We start from the raw sequence: 21,058 nt of genomic DNA, 5'->3' as shown, positions 1-21,058 counted from the left end.
GCTAATGCAACCCTTAGAATAGCTTGACTTTATTTTAATGTCATGAAAGACACTTGTATTAGTTGTTTAAGCCCAGAAAACTTAATCAGGCTTAGCTCCACATTCCATTCTTAGTTGTTCACATGGAACGGAGATCATCCCACTCTACATCAGTGATTTACACTTCAGTACATTTCAGTCTCCAGCCTACAACCTTGAATTTGGGACAATTCTGTTCAAAAGAGTGCTTGTTAGTAATTTTCAGAGGCACAGAAAATGAGAGAATACAGAACAGACAATAAAAGTTTCAGCCATTGAAATTATGCATACATTACTTACTAATTTGACAGTTTCGTGAACATCAATATCAGGACAATCGTGACTCTCCAGATTGGCGGTTTCTGGTGCACCTCCAAGCAACACATGGATAATTGCGGGACTCAATCCAGCTAAGCTTGGACCACTGTGCAGGAAAGAATGTCCAATCATTCGCCCAGCAACGTGAAACATGTCACTCTCGAGAAGGAACTCAGATGTGGAGGGAATTAAATGGTCAGGTTCTCCTTCAAACATTAAAAGTTCTGTCAGTGATTTCTAAGGAGGGAAGAAATCAAACATAAATAAGAATCAAATCACATTTTATTTTCTGCAAAAAATTGAACTCTGACGATGACAAAACATGCACTGCTCACTAAGTTCATACTGTCTAGGCGTTATTTCCACAATTGTAAACATTAAAGCACAGTGTGTAGATGCAAGACTAAACAATAATGGAAACAAACAATGATTTCTGTAGTACTCTTAGAATAAATAACCTGAACAGTGATGTCCTTGGCCAGTTAATTAACTAAAACCATTGCGCATGGGATGCCTCCACTATACAGTCTATCCTTATTCTGTTAGATTGGTGATGTATAAAAAGTAAAAATATGACCGATAAAGCATATAGATTTTTTCCACAAGCACGTGACGAATATTACAAATACATTGTGATCTGTAATATTCTTGAGCAAATTAATATAAACTGACATTTCTAAATAACATCATTTAAAAACCCTGTTTTATAGAAAGCAAGTTACGATGAAAACCAAACTGAAGCTTTGATATAATTGTGGAGAAAAAGAACCTGTTCACTCCTTCACCCACAGCTGCATCGCCGATGGAAAACTCAGAACATTAAAATATGAAACCATGATTAAAATCTTAAAAATAAAGAGAGTGAGTAAAATTCCATTCAAATACCTTCAAGTGTGCATTTTAAAGGACAGGCCCATTCTACTTTGGACATTTTATAAAATGACAAAATGTCCCTCTCTCTATTCTCCATGCTGTCTCGCAAATCCATTCTTAGATGGAGTGGTTTAGCAGTTCCATGCTGCTTCAATACAGCCTCCCTGAACAAATTTGCCATGATTTCACATTCTGAAAAGAAATAAAACATACCCATTGAAAAACAGAAAGGTGTCAGCTTATTTCATTCAACACATAAAATTAATTCAAATAATTTAATTCACAAACCGTCCTCAGTCTCTCTGCTGTCAACGAAGACTGCCCTGTCTACTCCTGCATCCCTATTGCTGTCTATTATTTCACTTGGTCTATCCGGAATACACTCCTGTAGCAGCTCATCAGAATTCAGCAGCACACAAGTTACTGTTGCAGTGGGCACCTCTGAACTCTGAGTCTCACCTACTCCTTCCACTACACTACTGTCTGTGCTCTGAAATGAAGGCCTTGAAGACAATACATTTTAAACCATAAGTTTCACATGAAGTAATTAACTAAGAAGACACAGCAAAACAAAGACAATTAAGGACAAATGATCACAAGCATATGCAGGACCAACACATTGTCAGATCACTGTGAGAATGTTCATCAAAAAGTTCCTTTGGTATATGACAACAGGTAATAAGAACTTGACATATGTATCCATGAAGTGCAGCAAAACAATGATTATAACCACGACTTAAATTATATTACATCAAAACACAGCCAATCAGCTTTTATTCATTTTGAAAACATTTAACGAGACCAATACATTTATTTTTGTAAGACTACATTAGCATAAACATTTCCTGAAAACCACTATACGCATATTTCATCATTTTACTGCAAATAAACCTTTCAAAATAGTTAATGTACTGTATTTAACAATGACCAATTACATTAACAAAAACACTATACCTGCTGCTACAGCCGTCACTGTGACTTTATTTCTGAGAAGGAAAAGTCTTTCTCACAAAAGAGGCACTTCATCAGGGGCCCAGTGGATAAGGACAGCCCAGGAACCTACTAAATGAATTGCAGCAGACACGTCATTCACTGCAAATGCAATGTTACACTACAGCTGAATGAACATGTGGAACCCTGAAAACCCACCAAAGAAGATGGATGAATAATAAGAATTTACCAGCACTAAGAAACAATCAAAGAAAAAAACAATAAGCTCTTACCTGATCCATATTAAGACCTCTTTGTAGCGGCCTTACATAGATAATGACAGAGCCAAATTTGGGTTTCTGGGTCCCTTAAATATTTTGCTGAGTACCCCTCATTAGGGCAAGGAATAACAGCCAAGATCTGGCTTCTCATAGATCCTGAAATCTTCATTAGTTAAAATCCACCACCCTCACTCAGTGTGGGATAAGATTCGAATAACTGTCTTCTGAATCCTTCACAACTGCTGTCACAACCTTGACATAAAACAGAACACAAATGTAATAAATGTGAATCTAGCGAACATCTTAAACACTGATACACAACCTTGTATTTTGCTGCTACTAAAGCAGCATAGGTGTTTTATTGGTTTTATTTTTGTATAGCATCTGTAAGCAAAACACAAAGCCGAACGGATCACTAACTGCAAAACAATCCCAAACTAAATTCCAGACATTTACTTAGGAGTAGCATCTAAAAGGATTTTGGGAGCTTTATGATAGTAATAGTGGTTGATGACATTTCAGTAGCATAGAACAGTGGTTTAATAAAAAGTCTAAAACATCGAAGGTACAGGTTACACCGCATTAAGCTCTACATCGCGTTTTTTTTTTGTTATAGAGCTTCTCGGTCCGTGTACATTCCGGCCAATCGTTTTTGCATTCTAAATCGGAAATCGGAAAGCCAGAAAACGACTCGTTTTTCTATTTCAGTTTTTCATAAAAACAAAAATCGACCCGTTTTTCATTTTCCAATTTCTGAGTTTAAAATACAAAAACTGATTCAGACTTGTTTTCCCATTTTTCATATTGCTTTTAGTAACGAAGTATTCGAAATGGAATAATCTAATACAAAAATAAATAACAGACTGCAGGGACGGAAAATGAAATCAATCTCCAAGAGTCGGTGATACAGAAGGTAGTCTTTATTCAAGCAGATATCTGGAGAGACAATACTTCGCAGAAAATATGTTAATGCTTCTCTAACAGGGACACACTTAAACAATGATAGATATACTAACGTATCGGAAGAGGGCCAGACCTATTCAACCAAGCGTGCCAGCCCCCTTTAGTGATCCTATGGCAAGCTCAAGATGCTAACATGTCCTCTCTCCCTGCGGTTTGCAGCTCTTACAAAAGACGGAACTGCGATACAGTGCAAAACTGTAAACAGAATTCACCCCCACCCTTCTCCGTATTCTGTTACAAAAGAACCCCCCACTGCAGCATGAAAACACTCCACAACATTTAATATCTTAAAAATTATGTAGCTCCTTCAAGACCTTTAAAAAAAGGTCAGACACGGCCAGCTCTCTGTGTCCCGCTGTTATGACGATGTAATAATTTCGCGCCTGTGCTTATTGTCGTGGAAGTGTTCTGTTTACCAACATTATTTATTTATTAATTTAGCAGTTGTTACAAAGTACTGTATTACAATACAGCCGTAGGGCTACACTAAGTTAATATAATAATCATCCTTGTATCACTCAGGTACAGTGCATTATAATAATACTAAAAATAATAAGCCTTCACATAAAGGGAAAAAAATCCAGGTAAGGTTCTTCATATTTATATCCTGCTTTATAAATTAACTTTATAAACTTAACTGGATTATATTATCACAGCACATTTGTCCAGGACGCTCACGTATGTTTAGAGCTCCCCTTTCACGGATACCCAATTTGTTTCATTTGGGGGGTGCATCGCCAGCCATAGATATAAATGTACTGATGCAGAAAACGGCATTATTATTTATTTCTTAGCAGACACCCTTATCCAGGGAGACTTACAATTGTTACAAGATATCACATTATTTTACCCATGTATACAGTTGGGTTTTTACTGGAATAATCTTGGTAAAGTACCTTGCTCAAGGGTACAGCAGCAGTGTCCCCCACCTGGGATTGAACCCACGACCCTCCAATCAAGAGTCCAGAGCACTAACCACACTACGCTACACTGCTGCCATAACAACGAGACACATTCGATACGAGTAGAGCACGCATTAGTACTTTTTTTTTTTTTAATTGTCTATTATTTAATTTTGTATTACAGATCATTCCATTTCGAATACTTCGTTAAAGCAATATGAAAAATGGGAAACAAGCCTGAATCAGTTTTTGTATTTAAACTCAGAAATTGGAAAATGAAAAACGGGTCGATTTTTGTTTTTATGAAAAACCGAAATAGAAAAAGTCGTTTTCTGGTTTTCTGATTTCCGATTTAGAATGCAAAAACGATTAGCCGGAATGTACACGGACCCTTCTCATTGGGTTTATTTGTATCTGCTTTTAGAATCGTGATATATACTGAGCATCGAAAGAAACTTTAGATACAATTCACTAGAATGACACATTCTGTTTTACAGCAGGTGCAGTAAGATTGTAATGTGCTGTTTAACAATTGACATTGTACTGTATGGTTATGGGGGGACAGGGGGTACTGTGAAATTCACAGGCTAGTAGTACTAGCGTGTGGCCACCTTTGCTGAGCAGCAGGCATTTTGTCATCATGTCCATCATATACCTCGTTTTTTGTTTGTTTTTTTTCGAATGAAATGTGTAATAATACTGATCAGTTTCTTGTGATGCTCAGTATATGTACTATTAAATAACGCGTTTTAATTTTGACAGAATATTTGCATAAACGTACCTTGAAAGGTGGTTCTACATTCAGTTCGTCTTTCTGCTGAGTCTAGTCGGCTCCGTGGAGTCGGGTTTCCTTCAGACAGCAGAAGTTGGGAGTGTAAGTGACACCAACACGGCGCTGGAGTGGGAACGCTCGTCTTCTTTTTGAAGGCGATCCTCTGTACGGGGCGGAAATCCTTGAAACCGGCTAAAAATAGAGAGGGACAAAAAAATAGAAACGGAAAACGAATACCTTGGGGTTGAGCAATACTGTTGGGTGGAAACCGCGCTGCAGGGTTGGATCATATTTGCATACCCATAATGCACGTTGGCAGAATCTAATTTCCTCTTATGAAATGTATGCTTTTAAAATATCATATTTAAATCTAAATGTCAACATACAGTACTTGTATGCTGTTTTGGCTGTTTTTCTCAAGACGTAGACGTTAAAATGCTCGTTTAAAAAACAACTAACCGTCCCTTGTTACAATAACAATATGAGTAGGTTGTCTACTGCACGTTGATATTAGCATACTCTGGTTTCTCTTCAGATCGCATAAATCTTTCGCCTTTTACTAAAGATTTCCGTGGAGAGGAACATTTATGAGTTTCAACTAATTTTTTGATGCCCTGCTTTGGCGGGGCTTCCTTTTGTTGTGTAATAATAGAATTGCAGTATGTACTGTTAGTACGATAAATGGGCGCTGTTGTTCATACCAGTACCAGTGTTATACACGGTCACTGTTTTCCCGCTCCCTTTGGTTTAGTTTTCAGCTCAATACATTAAGTTTAAGCACAGATCTGCACAACAGCGCCATGTTGCGACGGCAGCAGTATTACATCTGTAGTGGTTTCTCAAAGAGCCAGCTGCCCTTACATTTATATTTTAATATATATTTTTTTACTGATGATGAAACTCTTTAATATGCTTAGGGTCTCTCTGTTTGTCAATAACCCAGGTTATTGTTTCGGAGGGACTCGAACATGGTCAAAAGAAAAATACACACACACACACTCCTTTTCTTTTCTATGTAAACTAGGGCACAACAGATGCCTTTTTAGGGGGTGGGCTATTTTTGACGGATATCCGGTTAATGTCGAAAAAGGGGGCGGGACATAATGGTCATAAATCACTCAAAAAGGTGTGGGGAAAGGGGCGTGGCTTAAGGGTCATAAATCACTCAACAGAATGGGGAAAGGTGCAGGCTTAAATGTCATAAATCATTCAAGGGTGTGGGAAAAGGGGCAGGCCCTAAGGATCATAAACCATTAAAAAGGCGTGGAAAGGGGTGGGGCTTATGGTCATAAATCAATCAATAGGTGCGGGGCTTGGGTTATAAATCAATCAAAAGATGTAAAGGGACGGAACGTAGGGTCATACATCTATCAAAAGGGACGGGGCTTAGAAAGTGACATTCGCTGTATCGCCTTTACTATAATAAATATTCCAGGCAATTTAAAAAAAAGCAACGGCCGAGCTCTGTCTTTAGAAAGTGACATTCGCTCTGTCTTTAGAAAAAGCACTGAAATGTCCCTTACACAATTGTTTAAACTCTGGCTTCTCTTCAGTTCGAATAAATCTTTCTAAGACTAAGGCTTAGAGGGTAGTGGCATTGCCCGCTCCCTCCGAGGGTCTGTGAGAGGTTTGTTCGGGTGAGGAGGAACAGAATTTTTTTTTATTTTTGACTGGCTTTCTTCAGCTCGGCAACTTTTTGGAAGACTAATGCTCAGTCTGGTTTTGGCTTGCCCAATCCAGGCCGAGGGTCTTTCAAGATTTTGTTGACTGTTGAGAGCAGTTTTTTCTTTTTCAGGCGGTTCCAGTTTTTTTCTTTTTCAGGCTTTTCCAGACGTTCCTGGAGTTAGAGAGAAGGAGGACCTACCATCCAGACGACCTTTGAGGACCCTTTGATGACCTAGACGACCTCATCCCCAGCCCTTGATTGTAATCGAGATCCAGACCGAGAGAGCAGCAGGCGCCCAGCAGAGGGCGCCATCTGGGAGGAGCAGAGGGCGGCCCCGGACCCCGAGGAGGCGTCACAGCCACGATTCTTCCTACGTGGTCTCGGTGCCAAGCAGCGCCCCCTACTCCGCCAGGGAAGGACACCGTTCACCTGGGGAGGGGGTCCCTCTTGCGAGGCGACCATCTCCTCAGGGACTAAAGTAATAGTTCCTTCAACTGCCCAAGATTTGCTGCTTACGTTGTCTCTTTTCCGCAGAGAGAGACAACCCGGACGTCCAGAGGCTTCTCCCACCCCAATCGGAGGAGCCAGCTGAAGGATGGCGTTCCGGCCAACCCAGGAGACCAGGAGGCACAATGCGGTGCGCTTCACAAGAAACAAGCAAGATGAAACGGAACCAGGACTGACGAGACTGGAGTTCAGCCGGACCATTCTTCAGAGGGGTATGGGTTTTTTCCCCTTCTGACTTGAATTGTTTGGTGAAATTGCCAGGGCTTAAGGAAGTGTTTGAGGTCAGTTTTAGGAACCCCCAAAAGTTACAAGAAATGTGGTCCTTTTGGGGGGAGAATAAATATCTCGCTCCATACAAAGAATTTTGTGTGGATGCACTGACAGACAGAGAAATGAAAGTTGTTACTGTCCAATTTTTCAATGAGGCTGTTAGCGACTATGATATTACAACATGGCTTAACCGCTATGGGAGGGTGTCATCAGAAGGGAGGAAAATTACAGACGAAGATGGGGTTTGGACAGGAGCCAGAAAGTGGCTGGTACGCCTTAATGTTGATCCATCGGGCATTGGAGGCGTCCGCCACATTCCAAACTCCATAGTGTTAGGGCCCAACAGAGGGCTGGTATTCTATAATGGGATGCCAAAACTCTGCAGGAAATGTGGGGAATTAGGACACCTGGCGGCCGCATGTACTGTAGTCAAGTGCAGGAACTGCGGCGCCCCCCACGAGACCAGCCACTGCAGAGAAGAGAGGCAGTGCAATTTGTGTGGAAAGAAGGGGCACCTGTTTAAGGACTGCCCCTCTTCCTATGCCAACATGGCCAGAGCCAGCAAGGCAAACATGAACAAGCCTAGGCCTGAGCAGGAAGAGGGAGCAAGTAACAAAGATCAGTCCACATCACCACCAACAGTATCCAAGACCCAGACTCCAGCACCACCATCATCACCAGCACCCCCCTCACCCCCCCGCCCCCGAGACATGTCCCGTTTTACGAGGACCCCTTCCCCCAGCCCAGAGAGAGAGTACAACAGCTACTCCACTAGCTCCTCCAGTAGCTCCTCTGATGCAGAACACGAGGCAGGGAGGGAGCCCGGACCCAGCAGCGGCCCCCCCCTGAGTAGGGCCCTCTCAGCGCCAGCACTCCCCCTCGGCTCTCGTTATGACGCCATAAGGATTGAGTCCGTGGGGGAGGAAAGCGAAAGCGACAGTGAAAGTGAGAGTGAGAAGGAGGGGAAGGGAGTGAAGAACCAGCAGAGGGTGGGGAAAAGAAAGGGTAGAGACGAGGGGGGGAAAAGAAAGAAGATCAGGATCAAAGACAGCAAGTTGCAGGTGGCCCCCATAGATCCAAAACCAGCTAATGTCCACACAAAGTCCCCAGTCTTGCCCTCGCAGGCAGAGACGGAGGCGAGTGGGACGGCTACACTGCCGCCTAGTGGGCAGGTAGCAGCCAGCCAGGGCATCCCCAGCCAGCCTTCCCAGTCGTTGGCACAAACCCTAGCACACCTCGCAGAAGAGGTGTTCACTAATGCACCGAGGGAGAGGTCGGGGTCAACACCTTCCCTGACCAGCAGTACCTCGGTAGCAATGACCCTCTTCAAGCGAAGGGCCTCCCTTCAAAGCATCCTTGACCCCCTCCCTTGTATGGGCAAAACCAGGGGCCCCCTAGAGGTCCTCCTAGATACAGCACTGGAGGACATGGGAATACCCCTGGACGCGGTAAGCCAGAAGTCTGCTAACAGCTCCAACTCAACAGACGGTAACAGCCAAAGAATGCTGTCTGTCATAACCCCCCCCCAGGACAAAGCTGACCCACACGTTCCGAGGGGCCCTGAGCAAGTTCCACCAGACTTACCTTGTGGGGAGTTGAATAGCCCCAACAACTCCACGTACTGTGCATATAAAGACGGTGCCTTCTTGGACGAGGCAGCAGTGAGTACCTTCTCAGGGGTGATGGGAGTTGCAAATAAGCCCAAGCCCCCTCGAAGCAAGCGTAGAGCTAAGAGTAGGAAGAGTGTCCCGACCTCCCAATCATAGTCGCTATGGGGTGGACGCAGCGACTCCTTTTCTTGTTAGCTACCCTGATGGCCCTGATATGTGTGTCTGTTAATGTCAGGAGCATCAGGGAGACACAAAAAAGATTTGATGTACTAAACTATCTAGCTAACTTGAAAGCAGATCTCATCTTTCTGCAGGAGTGTGGTATTTCGTCGAGCCCTGATTATAGGGACCTGAAGGAGAGTTGGACCCTGGGGGACTCCTTCTGGTCGGGCTCCAACATAGCCAGAGCCGACGGAGTAGGTATCCTGTTTAAAAACCCATTTATTACCTCCCGCAGCAGCAGGGAGGTAGAACCTGGTAGAATTCTGAGCGTGGATGTGACATACAACAACACTCCCCTCAGACTGGTCAATGTCTACGCACCCACTAACCAAAACGAAAGAGTTCAATTTTTTCCACAGCTGCGTCCACTCCTGCTGGGGAACGTACCCGTCATCGTGTCAGGTGACTTCAATTGTGCTCTGAGGGACGTAGACCGGAGCAGGCCACGCAACGACCGCTCTAGTAGAGTTTTGTCCTCCGTAATATTTGATTTCTCCCTGTGTGATGCAGGTAAGGACCTGGTGCCTCCCTTTACCTGGGTGAGCTCATCTGGGACCTCCTTCTCCCGTATAGATCTCGTCCTGCATACCAGCTCCCTTACGAAGACGGCAGTAGACACCCAGGCCGTCTTCTTCTCTGACCATAGGCTCCTGCAGGTAACATTGCAGGTCCCTCAGACCTCCCAGATGGGGTCAGGGGTTTGGAAATTAAACACTTCCTTACTCGATGACCCCTCCATAGCTGCAGCCTATAAGAGCAGGCTTGTTGAGTGGACCACTTTGCGTGACCTATTCAACTCCCCTATAGAGTGGTGGGAGATGGTCAAAATGAGAACTAAGGGTTATTTCATAGCAGCAGGCAAGAGGAAAGCAAAAGAAAGGAGGGCCAAATATAAATACCTGAATGCTGCCCTCCAGCGTCTGAGCCTGCTTCAGCTTCGGGGGTTCCCTGTAAGCGACGAGATAGCCCAGACCAAGCTAGATCTTTCAGTGCTTTGTAGGGAGGAACAACGAAAGGTCATGCACAATGCAAAAGTGCAAAAAATGGAGGAAGACGAAAAGTGTACTCGCTTCTTCTTCCAGAAAACGAGGGAGAAGCGGCACTTGATGTCCTCCATGCTCGACAGCAGGGGGAGGATAGTAGAGGATAGTGAGGGAGTGAAAAAAGTGGTAGAGAACTTCTATAGGGACCTGTATAACATCAAAGCTACAGATGACACCCTGATAGAGTGGTTCCTGAGCCAGTTGGAGCCTGACTCAGTGCGGGACAAGGAGGAGGAGGAGAAGGACCCAGAACTCACGCTGGAGGAGCTCACCCAGGCGGTTAAGACCATGAACACCGGTAAGACGCCAGGTCCAGATGGCATCCCGGGTGAGTATTACCATCTTTTTTGGGACACGCTAAAAGTCCATTTAGCGGAGGTCTACAGAGCGGTCTACAGGGAGAAGCGGTTGGGCCCTTCTATGCGGGAGAGTGTAATTACTCTCCTTCATAAGAAAGGGGAAGTTAAAGATCTACGGAATTGGCGCCCAATCAGCCTCCTTTGCGTGGATTACAAGATACTAGCCAAAGCTCTGATGCTCCGGCTACAAGTACACCTCCCTTTGGTCATTGGCCCCGACCAGGCTTGTGGCGTCCCAGGGAGGTCCATCACCGATATTTTAATGTTAACAAGGGACATTCTGGCTTATTCTAGAGAACGGAACCATCCCCTCTGCCTGTTCAACCTTGACCAGGAGAAGGCGTTCGATAGGGTAAGCCATGAATATATGTACAAAGTGATGGACCAGATGAAATTCGCTCCTGGACTTAGGGAGTGGGTTAAAACCATATATACAAACATTAGTACCCGAGTCTTGGTGAACAGGCACCTGACTGGTAAAATATCTATCCAGTCAGGGGTCAGACAGGGTTGCCCACTATCCCCACTGCTATATGTCGTGTGCATTGAACCCCTCCTGCAGGCAATTCGTAGGGATACCAATATAACTGGTTTCCAGCTGCCTGGATCCAACGGGGTCCAGGTCAAAACAACAGCATATATGGACGATGTGTCACTCATTTGCACCAACACATCGTCGGTACCTCGGATTAGTAATATCCTTGAGAAGTACTGCACGGCGACCGGGGCAGTGATTAATAAGTCCAAGAGCGAAGTCTACGTGTCTAAAAATTGGCAGGTAGATAGGGAACTGTCGGACATGTACCCTGTCAAAAAGGACAAAATCAAGATTCTGGGCCTCATTTTCGAGAACAATAGCTCGGGGGCCCAGAGCTGGACGGCGGCCATTAACCAGGTCCGTAAAAAGATTGGCGGATGGAGCACAAGATCCTTAACAATGACGGGTAGAGTATTAATAACCAAGTCTATACTGTTCCCCATCCTCTCTTATGTAGGAAAAATCTTTCCCCCAGACAGGACCACCAAAAAAGTGGTGGACCGCATTATCCACCGCTTTATCTGGGGCAGCAAGATGGAGAGGGTAAAGCGAGCCACTCTGAGTAAAGCCGACAAGAAGGGAGGTAAGGGGGTCCCGGACGTTGTGCAGCTCACCCGAGTGCAGGGGCTCACGCAAACTATCAAGAACATCCAGGCCCTGGACAGGAAGGTATGTTACATGAATCGTTTCTATTTTGCCACCTGTCTCAGGGCCTTGGGCCTCTGCACTATTGATAACACCGTGCCGTACTCCTGGGACCCCCCATTGTATTATAGAACCTTAAGGGACACTATATATAAATTGGGCTTAGATAAAGCAAAATTGGCCTCCTGGGAATACAAGGCTGTAACTAAATATCTTGCCGGTTCCCAGGAAATTGAAAAAGTAGCTACTTTCTCCCTCACCCAAAGCCAAAAAATCTGGGAGAATGTGTCTCACAGCTGCCTCAGTAATGTCCAGAAGGATATAGCATGGAACACCGTCCACAGTGCACTCCCCACTCGAGCGTTCATGTTCAGGAGGGGACTAGCCCAAGTAGAAACATGCCCCTATGCAAAGTGCCGCAAGAGAGAAACACCAGCCCATATCTTCTGGGAGTGTGATGTGGCTGGCAGTGTCTGGCTCTCTGTCTCTGTCTTCCTAAACAGGTTTGCTGACACGGCCAAGATGACCGCTGAGACTGTGCTCTATGGGCCTGCGGGAGGAATCACTACCAGCACAGCTAAGTGCGTTTGGCGTGTCATCAATGTTGTCAAGCAGATCCTGTGGGAAGGCCGTAACGTCTGTGTCTACCACAAGCAGGAGCTAGACACTATCACCACGACCAGAAGGGCACAAACTCTTATCAAGGACTTTGTAATTCTGGACATCCGGACCCTCGGGAAGGACAAGGCCTGCGCGGAGTGGAGGATCGCCGGACTTCAGGACGTGAAGATGGAATAAAGGAAAAAACTGGAACCGCTAGCTCCTAGGAGCGGGACTACGGGGCACCGCTAAGCCTTTTATTTATTTTGTCATGCCAGCATTCCGCCCTTTTTAGCTGGCATGACCGTTTTTCAACGGTGCCCTGGTTTTATGTAGTCTTTTTGTTTCAGTTTTATGGACTTTTATTTGATTTATGTTGAATGTTTTATTTGATTTTGTTTTGTTTTGTTTTATGTATCTTTAAGATTTTTAATGTAAACTATTAAAAGTTACATTTTAAGTGTTTTAAAATTTTAGAATTTTAACTCACTGTTCCACACACTGTCCCTTTTCCCCTGTCCCTGTTTTAGTAATATAGTTTTATGTTCACTTTTGAACTTTTAGAGAGCACTCCCCGGCCCTCACAAGCACTGGTTTTTTATAGATGGTTCTTTTTTTCCAGTCACTTTTAAAACAGCACAGGTTTTTTTCATGTTGATTTTAATCTGTGTCTGTTTTAACCATGTACAAAGCACAATTGTCTTGGTGTTTTTAAATGTGTTTTAAATGCTTTTAAAACAAAATGTATGTCTGTATGCATGAATGTCATCTTTAAAAGAAATGTAAAATGAATGAAACGAATGGGTGTAAATGTAAAAAAAATGTAAAATCTCAATAAAAGAGTATTTTACTTAAGCAGATACTACAGCCAGCCAGGGCATCCCCAGCCAGCCTTCCCAGTCGTTGGCACAAACCCTAGCACACCTCGCAGAAGAGGTGTTCACTAATGCACCGAGGGAGAGGTCGGGGTCAACACCTTCCCTGACCAGCAGTACCTCGGTAGCAATGACCCTCTTCAAGCGAAGGGCCTCCCTTCAAAGCATCCTTGACCCCCTCCCTTGTATGGGCAAAACCAGGGGCCCCCTAGAGGTCCTCCTAGATACAGCACTGGAGGACATGGGAATACCCCTGGACGCGGTAAGCCAGAAGTCTGCTAACAGCTCCAACTCAACAGACGGTAACAGCCAAAGAATGCTGTCTGTCATAACCCCCCCCCAGGACAAAGCTGACCCACACGTTCCGAGGGGCCCTGAGCAAGTTCCACCAGACTCACCTTGTGGGGAGTTGAATAGCCCCAACAACTCCACGTACTGTGCATATAAAGACGGTGCCTTCTTGGACGAGGCAGCAGTGAGTACCTTCTCAGGGGTGATGGGAGTTGCAAATAAGCCCAAGCCCCCTCGAAGCAAGCGTAGAGCTAAGAGTAGGAAGAGTGTCCCGACCTCCCAATCATAGTCGCTATGGGGTGGACGCAGCGACTCCTTTTCTTGTTAGCTACCCTGATGGCCCTGATATGTGTGTCTGTTAATGTCAGGAGCATCAGGGAGACACAAAAAAGATTTGATGTACTAAACTATCTAGCTAACTTGAAAGCAGATCTCATCTTTCTGCAGGAGTGTGGTATTTCGTCGAGCCCTGATTATAGGGACCTGAAGGAGAGTTGGACCCTGGGGGACTCCTTCTGGTCGGGCTCCAACATAGCCAGAGCCGACGGAGTAGGTATCCTGTTTAAAAACCCATTTATTACCTCCCGCAGCAGCAGGGAGGTAGAACCTGGCAGAATTCTGAGCGTGGATGTGACATACAACAACACTCCCCTCAGACTGGTCAATGTCTACGCACCCACTAACCAAAACGAAAGAGTTCAATTTTTTCCACAGCTGCGTCCACTCCTGCTGGGGAACGTACCCGTCATCGTGTCAGGTGACTTCAATTGTGCTCTGAGGGACGTAGACCGGAGCAGGCCACGCAACGACCGCTCTAGTAGAGTTTTGTCCTCCGTAATATCTGATTTCTCCCTGTGTGATGCAGGTAAGGACCTGGTGCCTCCCTTTACCTGGGTGAGCTCATCTGGGACCTCCTTCTCCCGTATAGATCTCGTCCTGCATACCAGCTCCCTTACGAAGACGGCAGTAGACACCCAGGCCGTCTTCTTCTCTGACCATAGGCTCCTGCAGGTAACATTGCAGGTCCCTCAGACCTTCCAGATGGGGTCAGGGGTCTGGAAATTAAACATCTCCTTACTCGATGACCCCTCCATAGCTGCAGCCTATAAGAGCAGGCTTGTTGAGTGGACCACTTTGCGTGACCTATTCAACTCCCCTATAGAGTGGTGGGAGATGGTCAAAATGAGAACTAAGGGTTATTTCATAGCAGCAGGCAAGAGGAAAGCAAAAGAAAGGAGGGCCAAATATAAACACCTGAATGCTGCCCTCCAGCGTCTGAGCCTGCTTCAGCTTCGGGGGTTCCCTGTAAGCGACGAGATAGCCCAGACCAAGCTAGATCTTTCAGTGCTTTGTAGGGAGGAACAACGAAAGGTCATGCACAATGCAAAAGTGCAAAAAATGGAGGAAGACGAAAAGTGTACTCGCTTCTTCTTCCAGAAAACGAGGGAGAAGCGGCACTTGATGTCCTCCATGCTCGACAGCAGGGGGAGGATAGTAGAGGATAGTGAGGGAGTGAAAAAAGTGGTAGAGAACTTCTATAGGGACCTGTATAACATCAAAGCTACAGATGACACCCTGATAGAGTGGTTCCTGAGCCAGTTGGAGCCTGACTCAGTGCGGGACGAGGAGGAGGAGGAGAAGGACCCAGAACTCACGCTGGAGGAGCTCACCCAGGCGGTTAAGACCATGAACACCGGTAAGACGCCAGGTCCAGATGGCATCCCGGGTGAGTATTACCATCTTTTTTGGGACACGCTAAAAGTCCATTTAGCGGAGGTCTACAGAGCGGTCTACAGGGAGAAGCGGTTGGGCCCTTCTATGCGGGAGAGTGTAATTACTCTCCTTCATAAGAAAGGGGAAGTTAAAGATCTACGGAATTGGCGCCCAATCAGCCTCCTTTGCGTGGATTACAAGATACTAGCCAAAGCTCTGATGCTCCGGCTACAAGTACACCTCCCTTTGGTCATTGGCCCCGACCAGGCTTGTGGCGTCCCAGGGAGGTCCATCACGGATATTTTAATGTTAACAAGGGACATTCTGGCTTATTCTAGAGAACGGAACCATCCCCTCTGCCTGTTCAACCTTGACCAGGAGAAGGCGTTCGATAGGGTAAGCCATGAATATATGCACAAAGTGATGGACCAGATGAAATTCGCTCCTGGACTTAGGGAGTGGGTTAAAACCATCTATACAAACATTAGTACCCGAGTCTTGGTGAACAGGCACCTGACTGGTAAAATATCTATCCAGTCAGGGGTCAGACAGGGTTGCCCACTATCCCCACTGCTATATGTCGTGTGCATTGAACCCCTCCTGCAGGCAATTCGTAGGGATACCAATATAACTGGTTTCCAGCTGCCTGGATCCAACGGGGTCCAGGTCAAAACAACAGCATATATGGACGATGTGTCACTCATTTGCACCAACACATCGTCGGTACCTCGGATTAGTAATATCCTTGAGAAGTACTGCACGGCGACCGGGGCAGTGATTAATAAGTCCAAGAGCGAAGTCTACGTGTCTAAAAATTGGCAGGTAGATAGGGAACTGTCGGACATGTACCCTGTCAAAAAGGACAAAATCAAGATTCTGGGCCTCATTTTCGAGAACAATAGCTCGGGGGCCCAGAGCTGGACGGCGGCCATTAACCAGGTCCGTAAAAAGATTGGCGGATGGAGCACAAGATCCTTAACAATGACGGGTAGAGTATTAATAACCAAGTCTATACTGTTCCCCATCCTCTCTTATGTAGGAAAAATCTTTCCCCCAGACAGGACCACCAAAAAAGTGGTGGACCGCATTATCCACCGCTTTATCTGGGGCAGCAAGATGGAGAGGGTAAAGCGAGCCACTCTGAGTAAAGCCGACAAGAAGGGAGGTAAGGGGGTCCCGGACGTTGTGCAGCTCACCCGAGTGCAGGGGCTCACGCAAACTATCAAGAACATCCAGGCCCTGGACAGGAAGGTATGTTACATGAATCGTTTCTATTTTGCCACCTGTCTCAGGGCCTTGGGCCTCTGCACTATTGATAACACCGTGCCGTACTCCTGGGACCCCCCATTGTATTATAGAACCTTAAGGGACACTATATATAAATTGGGCTTAGATAAAGCAAAATTGGCCTCCTGGGAATACAAGGCTGTAACTAAATATCTTGCCGGTTCCCAGGAAATTGAAAAAGTAGCTACTTTCTCCCTCACCCAAAGCCAAAAAATCTGGGAGAATGTGTCTCACAGCTGCCTCAGTAATGTCCAGAAGGATATAGCATGGAACACCGTCCACAGTGCACTCCCCACTCGAGCGTTCATGTTCAGGAGGGGACTAGCCCAAGTAGAAACATGCCCCTATGCAAAGTGCCGCAAGAGAGAAACACCAGCCCATATCTTCTGGGAGTGTGATGTGGCTGGCAGTGTCTGGCTCTCTGTCTCTGTCTTCCTAAACAGGTTTGCTGACACGGCCAAGATGACCGCTGAGACTGTGCTCTATGGGCCTGCGGGAGGAATCACTACCAGCACAGCTAAGTGCGTTTGGCGTGTCATCAATGTTGTCAAGCAGATCCTGTGGGAAGGCCGTAACGTCTGTGTCTATCACAAGCAGGAGCTAGACACTATCACCACGACCAGAAGGGCACAAACTCTTATCAAGGACTTTGTAATTCTGGACATCCGGACCCTCGGGAAGGACAAGGCCTGCGCGGAGTGGAGGATCGCCGGACTTCAGGACGTGAAGATGGAATAAAGGAAAAAACTGGAACCGCTAGCTCCTAGGAGCGGGACTACGGGGCACCGCTAAGCCTTTTATTTATTTTGTCATGCCAGCATTCCGCCCTTTTTAGCTGGCATGACCGTTTTTTCAACGGTGCCCTGGTTTTATGTAGTCTTTTTGTTTCAGTTTTACGGACTTTTATTTGATCTACGTTGAATGTTTTATTTGATTTTGTTTTGTTTTGTTTTATGTATCTTTAAGATTTTTAATGTAAACTATTAAAAGTTACATTTTAAGTGTTTTAAAATTTTAGAATTTTAACTCACTGTTTTATACACTGTCCCTTTTCCCCTGTCCCTGTTTTAGATCTAGTTTTATGTTCACTTTTGAACCTTTTTAGAGAGCACTCCCCGGCCCTCACAAGCACTGGTTTTTTATAGATGGTTCTTTTTTTCCAGTCACTTTTAAAACAGCACAGGTTTTTTTCATGTTGATTTTAATCTGTGTCTGTTTTAACCATGTACAAAGCACAATTGTCTTGGTGTTTTTAAATGTATTTTAAATGCTTTTAAAACAAAATGTATGTCTGTATGCATGAATGTCATCTTTAAAAGAAATGTAAAATGAATGAAAAAACGAATGGGTGTAAATGTAAAAAAAATGTAAAATCTCAATAAAAGAGTATTTTACTAAAGATTTCCGTGGAGAGGAACATTTATGAGTTTCAACTAATTTTTTGATGCCCTGCTTTGGCGGGGCTTCCTTTTGTTGTGTAATAATAGAATTGCAGTATGTACTGTTAGTACGGTAAATGGGCGCTGTTGTTCATACCAGTACCAGTGTTATACACGGTCACTGTTTTCCCGCTCCCTTTGGTTTAGTTTTCAGCTCAATACATTAAGTTTAAGCACAGATCTGCACAACAGCGCCATGTTGCGACGGCAGCAGTATTACATCCGTAGTGGTTTCTCAAAGAGCCAGCTGCCCTTACATTTATATTTTAATATATATTTTTTTACTGATGATGAAACTCTTTAATATGCTTAGGGTCTCTCTGTTTGTCAATAACCCAGGTTATTGTTTCGGAGGGACTCGAACATGGTCAAAAGAAAAATACACACACACACACTCCTTTTCTTTTCTATGTAAACTAGGGCACAACAGATGCCTTTTTAGGGGGTGGGCTATTTTTGACGGATATCCGGTTAATGTCGAAAAAGGGGGCGGGACATAATGGTCATAAATCACTCAAAAAGGTGTGGGGAAAGGGGCGTGGCTTAAGGGTCATAAATCACTCAACAGAATGGGGAAAGGTGCAGGCTTAAATGTCATAAATCATTCAAGGGTGTGGGAAAAGGGGCAGGCCCTAAGGATCATAAACCATTAAAAAGGCGTGGAAAGGGGTGGGGCTTATGGTCATAAATCAATCAATAGGTGCGGGGCTTGGGTTATAAATCAATCAAAAGATGTAAAGGGACGGAACGTAGGGTCATACATCTATCAAAAGGGACGGGGCTTAGAAAGTGACATTCGCTGTATCGCCTTTACTATAATAAATATTCCAGGCAATTTAAAAAAAAGCAACGGCCGAGCTCTGTCTTTAGAAAGTGACATTCGCTCTGTCTTTAGAAAAAGCACTGAAATGTCCCTTACACAATTGTTTAAACTCTGGTTTCTCTTCAGTTCGAATAAATCTTTCTAAGACTAAGGCTTAGAGGGTAGTGGCATTGCCCGCTCCCTCCGAGGGTCTGTGAGAGGTTTGTTCGGGTGAGGAGGAACAGAATTTTTTTTTATTTTTGACTGGCTTTCTTCAGCTCGGCAACTTTTTGGAAGACTAATGCTCAGTCTGGTTTTGGCTTGCCCAATCCAGGCCGAGGGTCTTTCAAGATTTTGTTGACTGTTGAGAGCAGTTTTTTTCTTTTTCAGGCGGTTCCAGTTTTTTTCTTTTTCAGGCGGTTCCGGCTTTTCCAGACGTTCCTGGAGTTAGAGAGAAGGAGGACCTACCATCCAGACGACCTTTTAGGACCCTTTGATGACCTAGACGACCTCATCCCCAGCCCTTGATTGTAATCGAGATCCAGACCGAGAGAGCAGCAGGCGCCCAGCAGAGGGCGCCATCTGGGAGGAGCAGAGGGCGGCCCCGGACCCCGAGGAGGCGTCATAGCCACGATTCTTCCTACGTGGTCTCGGTGCCAAGCAGCGCCCCCTACTCCGCCAGGGAAGGACACCGTTCACCTGGGGAGGGGGTCCCTCTTGCGAGGCGACCATCTCCTCAGGGACTAAAGTAATAGTTCCTTCAACTGCCCAGATTTGCTGCTTACGTTGTTTCTTTTCCGTAGAGAGAGACAACCCGGACGTCCAGAGGCTTCTCCCACCCCAATCGGAGGAGCCAGCTGAAGGATGGCGTTCCGGCCAACCCAGGAGACTAGGAGGCACAATGCGGTGCGCTTCACAAGGACCCAGCAAGAGGAAACGGAACCAGGACTGACGAGACTGGAGTTCAGCCGGACCATTCTTCAGAGGGGTATGGGTTTTTCCCCTTCTGACTTGAATTGTTTGGTGAAATTGCCAGGGCTTAAGGAAGTGTTTGAGGTCAGTTTTAGGAACCCCCAAAAGTTACAAGAAATGTGGTCCTTTTGGGGGGAGAATAAATATCTCGCTCCATACAAAGAATTTTGTGTGGATGCACTGACAGACAGAGAAATGAAAGTTGTTACTGTCCAATTTTTCAATGAGGCTGTTAGCGACTATGATATTACAACATGGCTTAACCGCTATGGGAGGGTGTCATCAGAAGGGAGGAAAATTACAGATGAAGATGGGGTTTGGACAGGAGCCAGAAAGTGGCTGGTACGCCTTAATGTTGATCCATCGGGCATTGGAGGCGTCCGCCACATTCCAAACTCCATAGTGTTAGGGCCCAACAGAGGGCTGGTATTCTATAATGGGATGCCAAAACTCTGCAGGAAATGTGGGGAATTAGGACACCTGGCGGCCGCGTGTACTGTAGTCAAGTGCAGGAACTGCGGCGCCCCCCACGAGACCAGCCACTGCAGAGAAGAGAGGCAGTGCAATTTGTGTGGAAAGAAGGGGCACCTGTTTAAGGACTGCCCCTCTTCCTATGCCAACATGGCCAGAGCCAGCAAGGCAAATACGAACAAGCCTAGGCCTGAGCAGGAAGAGGGAGCAAGTAACAAAGATCAGTCCACATCACCACCAACAGTATCCAAGACCCAGACTCCAGCACCACCATCATCACCAGCACCCCCCTCACCCCCCCGCCCCCGAGACATGTCCCGTTTTACGAGGACCCCTTCCCCCAGCCCAGAGAGAGAGTACAACAGCTACTCCACTAGCTCCTCCAGTAGCTCCTCTGATGCAGAACACGAGGCAGGGAGGGAGCCCGGACCCAGCAGCGGCCCCCCCCTGAGTAGGGCCCTCTCAGCGCCAGCACTCCCCCTCGGCTCTCGTTATGACGCCATAAGGATTGAGTCCGTGGGGGAGGAAAGCGAAAGCGACAGTGAAAGTGAGAGTGAGAAGGAGGGGAAGGGAGTGAAGAACCTGCAGAGGGTGGGGAAAAGAAAGGGTAGAGACGAGGGGGGGAAAAGAAAGAAGATCAGGATCAAAGACAGCAAGTTGCAGGTGGCCCCCATAGATCCAAAACCAGCTA

At 45.7% G+C, this 21,058-nt stretch overlaps 1 long non-coding RNA gene and 1 other non-coding gene across 3 annotated transcripts; one reads left to right on the top strand and one right to left on the bottom strand.

Annotated features, from left to right (window-relative positions):
* Positions 1-17: 17 nt before the first annotated feature.
* Positions 18-5,337, bottom strand: LOC117963718 (uncharacterized). 2 transcript variants are annotated; one of them, XR_009327056.1, is made up of 4 exons: positions 5,067-5,337; positions 2,164-2,672; positions 1,222-1,401; positions 19-573 (listed from the first exon to the last, which is right to left on the bottom strand). It is a non-coding gene; the product is annotated as an uncharacterized LOC117963718 (long non-coding RNA). The 2 variants fall into 2 exon arrangements; XR_009327055.1 differs by having other exon boundaries at positions 18-573; positions 1,222-2,672.
* A 235-nt stretch (positions 5,338-5,572) lies between these two features.
* Positions 5,573-5,687, top strand: LOC117422764 (U5 spliceosomal RNA). The gene has a single exon (XR_004547681.1). It is a non-coding gene; the product is annotated as a U5 spliceosomal RNA (small nuclear RNA).
* The last annotated feature ends 15,371 nt before the right edge of the window (positions 5,688-21,058 follow it).

Source organism: Acipenser ruthenus, unplaced genomic scaffold (assembly GCF_902713425.1).
Source record: "Acipenser ruthenus unplaced genomic scaffold, fAciRut3.2 maternal haplotype, whole genome shotgun sequence".
Classification (NCBI taxonomy): Eukaryota; Metazoa; Chordata; class Actinopteri; order Acipenseriformes; family Acipenseridae; genus Acipenser; species Acipenser ruthenus.
Note: the sequence above shows the minus strand (reverse complement) of the source record. Positions and strands in the feature narration are given on the sequence as shown.